The sequence below is a fragment of the Enhydra lutris genome, unplaced genomic scaffold (genome assembly GCF_002288905.1).
Source record: "Enhydra lutris kenyoni isolate GAN:26980312 unplaced genomic scaffold, ASM228890v2 scaffoldscaffold40, whole genome shotgun sequence".
NCBI classification, from domain to species: Eukaryota; Metazoa; Chordata; class Mammalia; order Carnivora; family Mustelidae; genus Enhydra; species Enhydra lutris.
In genome coordinates this window covers 8,577,270-8,582,950 of record NW_019154124.1, presented here as the reverse complement: position 1 = coordinate 8,582,950, position 5,681 = coordinate 8,577,270, and the positions used below count along the sequence as shown (strand labels likewise).

The 5,681-nt window shown below is 35.5% G+C and overlaps 1 pseudogene; it reads right to left on the bottom strand.

The window, feature by feature from the left end:
- Positions 1–3,494, bottom strand: part of LOC111155244 — a 32,798-nt pseudogene extending 29,304 nt beyond the window's left edge.
- Between the last annotated feature and the right edge of the window lie 2,187 nt (positions 3,495–5,681).

The following is a 5,681-nucleotide window of genomic DNA, read 5'->3' as shown; positions in this document are numbered from 1 at the left end:
TTTTTTTTTTTTTATGAATCAATGTCGTACATTGTTAAATGCTTTCTCTGCATCTATTGAAATGACCATATGGTTTTTATTCTTTCTTTTGTTGATGCAATGTATCATGTTGATTGATTTGCAAATATTGAACCAATCTTGCATCCCAGAAACAAATTACACCTAGTGTGGTAAATGATTTTTTTAAATGTATTGCTGGATTTGGGTTGTTAATATTTTGTTAAGGAATTTGCTTCTATGCTTATCAGAGATATTGGTCTGTAGTTCTCTTTTTTGTAGTGTTGTTATCTGGTTTTGATATCAAGGTAAGACTGGCCTAATGAATGAGTTTGGAAACTTCTCTTTCTTTTCTATTTTTTGGGAAAAATTTGAGAAGAATAGGTATTAACTCTTCTTTAACTGTTTGGTAGAATGCACCTTTGAAGCTGTCTCGTCCTGGACTTCTATTTTTTGGGAGTTTTTATATTACAGATTCAGTTTCATTGCTGGCAATTGGTCAATTTTGTAATTTTTCCTGATTCAGTTTCAGGATGTTATATGTTTCTAGGAATTTATCCATTTCTTCTAGGTTGTGCAATTGTTGGCATATAGTTTTTCATAATATTCTCTTAAAACCCTTTATATTTCTGTGGTGTTGGTTGTTTTTTCTCTTCTTTCATTCTAGAGTTTTTTAATTTGAGTCTCCTCCCCCACCTTTTTTGATGAATCTAAGTGTTTTTCAATTTTGTTGATATTTTGCAAGAACCAGCTCCTGGTTTTATTGATTTTTTTTGTTTTATTTTGTTTTGTTTGTTTTGTTTTGTTTTTTTAGTATTTATTTGGTTTATTTCTTCTCTAATCTTCATTATTTCTTATTTTTTCTACTAGTTTTGGGTTTTGTTTTTTCCTCTTTTTCTAGCTCCTTTAGATTTAAGGTCAGATTTTTTGTGATTTTTCTTGCTTCTTGAGGTAGGTTTGTACTTTTATAAGCTTCCCTCTTAGAACAGGTTTTGCTGCTTCCCAAAGACTTTGGACTGTTGCATTTTCATTTTCATTTTTTCTATGTATATTTTGCTTTCCTCCTTGATTTCTTGGTTAACCCATTCATTGGTTAATAGTATCTTATTTAACCTCCATTTACTTGTTTTTTTCCAGACTTTTTCTTGTGGTTGATTTCTAGTTTCATAGTATTGTGGTTGGAAAAGATACAAGGTGTGACTTCAATCTTTTTCCAGGTGTTGAGGCTTCTTTTGTGACTTGATATGTGATCTATTCTGGAGAAAATTACACGTGCATTTGAGAAGAATGTGTTTTCTGCTGTTTTAGGATGGAATGTTCTGAATATATGTTACATCCATGTAGTCCAGTGTGTCATTCAAAGCCACTATTTCCTTGTTGATTTTCTGTTTGGATGATCTATCCATTAATGCAGTAGGGTGTTAAAGTCCTCTGCTATTATTATATTACTACTGATTATTTCCTTTATGTTTTATATTAGATGCCATGTGTATCTGGTTGCTCCCATGTTGGGTGCATAAATATTTATAATTGTTATATCTTCTGTTGGATTGTTCTCTTTATGATTATATAGTGTGTTTCTTTGTTTCTTGTTACAGACTTTATTTTAAAATCTATTTTGTCTGATATAACTATTGCTTTCTTTTCACTTCCATTTGCATGATAAATGCTTTACCATCCCTTCATTTTCAATCTCCTTGTGTCTTTAGGTTTGAAATGAATCCTTTATAGGAAGCATTTACATAGGTCTTGCTTTTTATCCATTCTATCACCCTATGTCTTTTGTTTGAGCATTCAGTCCATTTACATTCAAAGTAATTACTGATAGGTATATACTTATTGCTATTTTGTTTTTTGGGTTTTATTTATTTATTTGAAAGAGAGCACGTGAGCAAACATGAGCAGCAGGGAAGGGCAGAGGAGAAGCAGACTCTCTCCTGAGCAGGAGGCCCAAAGTGGGGCTTGATCCCATGACACTGAGATCATGACCTCAGCCACTTAACTGACTGAGACACCGAGGTGCCCCATTATTGCTATTTTGTTACTTGTCTTATGGTGGTTTTTGTACTTCTGCTTCTTCTCTTGCTCTCTTCTCTCATAGTTTGATGGCTTTCCTTAGTGATATAATTAGATTCATTTCTTTATTTTTTACATATCTAATAGCAGTTTTTGATTTATGGTTACCATTAGATTTATATGTAATATCATATGCACATAGCAGTCTATATTAAGTGATGGTTGCTTAAGTTTGAACCCATTCTTTACTTGTCTCCTTCCATGTTTTAATTATATAGTTTTATACTTTTATTTTATGAATCCATTGACTGATTTTTATACATATACTTAATTATACTGCTTTATTTTTTCCACATTTTTGTTTTACTCTTACTACAGTCTTTTCTTTCCACTCATAAGTCTGTTTTATCATTTTTTGTATGGCTGGTTTGAGGTCATGAATTCCTTTTGTTTGTGAAATTTCTTTATCCTTCTTTCTATTGTGAATGATAGGCTTGCTAGATAGAGTATTCCTGGCTGCAGGTTTTTTCCTTTCAGCGATTTGAATATATGAAGCCTATTCCTTCTGGCCTGCCAAGTTTGTGATGAAAAATCAGCTGATAGCCTTATCAGGTTTCCCTTGTATATAAGTGTTTTGTTTTTTCTTACTGCTTTTAAAATTCTCTTATCACTACTTCTTGACATTTTAATTACTATGTATCTTGTTGTTCACATCCTTGGGTTGATTTTATTGGGGGCTCTCTTTTCCTTTTGGATCTGGATTTCCATTTCCTTCCCCAGATTTTGTAAGTTTTCAGCTATTATTTCTTCAGAAACATTTCCTGCCTCCCCTTTCTGCCTTTGTTTTCCTTCTGGGATCCCTATAATGTGAATATTATTATGTGTGATGGTGTTTATGAGTTCCCTAAGTCTATTTTAATTTTAATTTTTTCTCTCTCCTGTTCAGCTCGATTGCTTCCCATTACTTTGTCTTCCAGGTAGCTGATCCAATTTTCTGTTTCTTCTAGTCTACTCTAATTCCATTTAATGTAGTTTTAATTTCAGTTTATAGAGTTTTTAATTTCTGATTGGTTCTCTTTTGTTTTTTTTTTCTCTTTGTTGAGGGTCTCATTGAGGCCCTCCACTCTTTTTTCAAGTTCAGTGAATATCTTTATGACCATTTCTTTAAATTCTTTTTTTCAGCCATATTACTTATCTCTGTTTTATTTAGCTGTCTTACTTTTTGTCCTCTTCTTTCATCTGGGAGATATTCCTTTGTCTCCTCATTTTGTCTAACTCTCTATGTCTGTACCTATGTGTTAAAAAAATCAGCTATATCTCCTGCTCCTGAAAGTAGTAGTCTTATAAAGAAGAGGTCCTGTAGTGCCCTGCAGTGCAATCAATGTCCCCTGTTCATCAGAACCTGGTGCTTCAAGGGTGTCTTGTATGTGTGTTGCATACCTCCTACTATTGTGGCTGAGTTTTGCCTTCAGTCCAGTCATCGGTGATGGTCTCTTTGCCTGTTGTGGGCAGGGTTTGGTCTCTGTGCTATTAGTGGGCCAGTTGGGAGTCACCTTGGGCTTGAGTTGAGTTAGGTGAAGCACTGGCCAGAGAGGCGGTAGCACTGAACTACAGGGTGTTCTCCCTGAATTGTCCTCTAAGAAGCTTTTATTGGTGGGTGGGACCTGTAGTCAGACCAGATGTCTGTCCCCAGTCAATTGCTGGGGGCTTCAGTTAGTATGAGTACTCTCTCCAGGGCAGGAGTCACTTTGGAGTGGTGTTGGCCTCTGTCAGGGCTGCTTACACATTGGCAGACTTGTGGAACCACTTTGGATAAATTCCTGCCAAAGGCATATTGGAAGTGGTCAGTCTGCTAGTGAACAGGGGGTGGGACACATACTGTAGCAGGTCCATGCTGGTCTGCTGTGGGAGTTGACCTGCAGCCACTTGAGAAGACTCCTGAAGAAACTTATTGGAGGGGTGGGTCCACAGAAGAGTGCAGGGGTGTGGTAAACTGTTTACAAGCTAAGTGGAGAGTTGGGGTTGTGCTGGCTCCCACAAGTGTCCATGTGTCTGGGTTTGGGGGTAGAGGAGGGACATGGTGCCGCTGGTCTTTTGTTCTTGGAGAAGTCTCCCAAAGAATCCTGACTCTCCAGCACATACTCTGAAACTAGTAAACATATCTTTTTCCTACATATCCCAGGCATTTTTCACACTGTTGCTTCTATGCTATATATCAGCGGGGTTGTTTTTTGTGCTGTCCCTTTAAGAGCAGGGACTCCACCCTCCAGGCTCTCCCAGAGCTGAGCTCACTCATTTTTAAGTTTCAGGTATTAATCCTCACTGATTGTTAGGCTCCTCTGGTTTTCAAAGGCCAAGTGTTATAGGCATTCATCTTCCCAGTGTGGGGTCCCCATGCCTATGTGTGGGTCTGGTCCTGTTCACCATTTGTGCTCATGACATCCCTCCCTCCTATGGACAGTCCTGCAGGTATACTTGGCTTTGATGTAGCCTCTTCTTTACATTTAGCTGTGATGAGTCTGTTCTGCCATTCTTTGGGTCATTTTCTGGATTGTTTACACAGATATGGTTGTTATCTAGCTCTATCCATGGGACAAGATGAGCTTAGGATTCTCCTACTCTGCCATGTTCCCAAGATGTCACTTTATATTCTTTGAGAAAGGTCTTGATTATATAATTTTTTTTTTTAGTTTCAAATTCAACAAATTTAACCTCCCTCCTATGTAAAACAAGAACTTTACTGTGCTTTTCCTAATGCATCCCTATGCTTACAGATCTTTGTTTATTTAATATAGGTGTAGATTATAGGTAAGAAGTACAGTTGTTTTTTTTTTTTTAGAATTACATATCTTCTTTTTCAAGTGACATTTATTATACTTGTGTCAAGTGTTAACATGTGTACACACATTTCTTGGATTCACTTATATTAAGGTTCACCATAAAAACATTCATTCAAAATTTTCCATTTTTTACTTCTCAATTTTAATTCTTGACCCCCTGGATTAAATATTAAACTTTTCAGTTTCTACATCAGTGCTATAATTTATAAACACTTATCAGAAAATGAAAATTTCGGTTGTCATTTGCTCCCAAGACTTGTCACTTTGCAGAAAAGGGGAAAAAAGAAAACAGAAATCCATTATTTCTTAATGTTTGGTATTGCACAGGTTTAATTTTAAAGCCAGCCTGGAATTTGCTTTAGGTTTCTTGTATTTTGTCTGGTCCCTAAGTAACCTACATCTCATTGGGACTGGATTTTAATAATTTATTTATCCTCAGTATTTCACCAAGTTTGTCAAGGTATCTGAGATACTAAATATTTTTAACTAGATTGTTTCATTTCTAGGTATTTTAAAAGTAACTGATTTTGCTTCTTAAAGTAAAATCATTTTTTAAAGTATTTTAGAATAATTCTTTCCTTTGTGCAGAAGAATTTCTTTCATAAGTTTGTTTGCCTCTGGTTTTATTATTATTCTGGGTTTCTTTATTTGCTTGTATATTGCCTATGTGCTTATCCTTGAAAAAGGAATGCTCAGTCCTTTCAATGGGTCTGGTTTAGTCTATTAAAGGGAGAATGGATTCCTGTAGATGTCTCTCACTACCTACTTGATTGTTAGATAATAGTTAATAATCCTTTTATTCTTGAAGTGGAAGGCAAATTAATATAC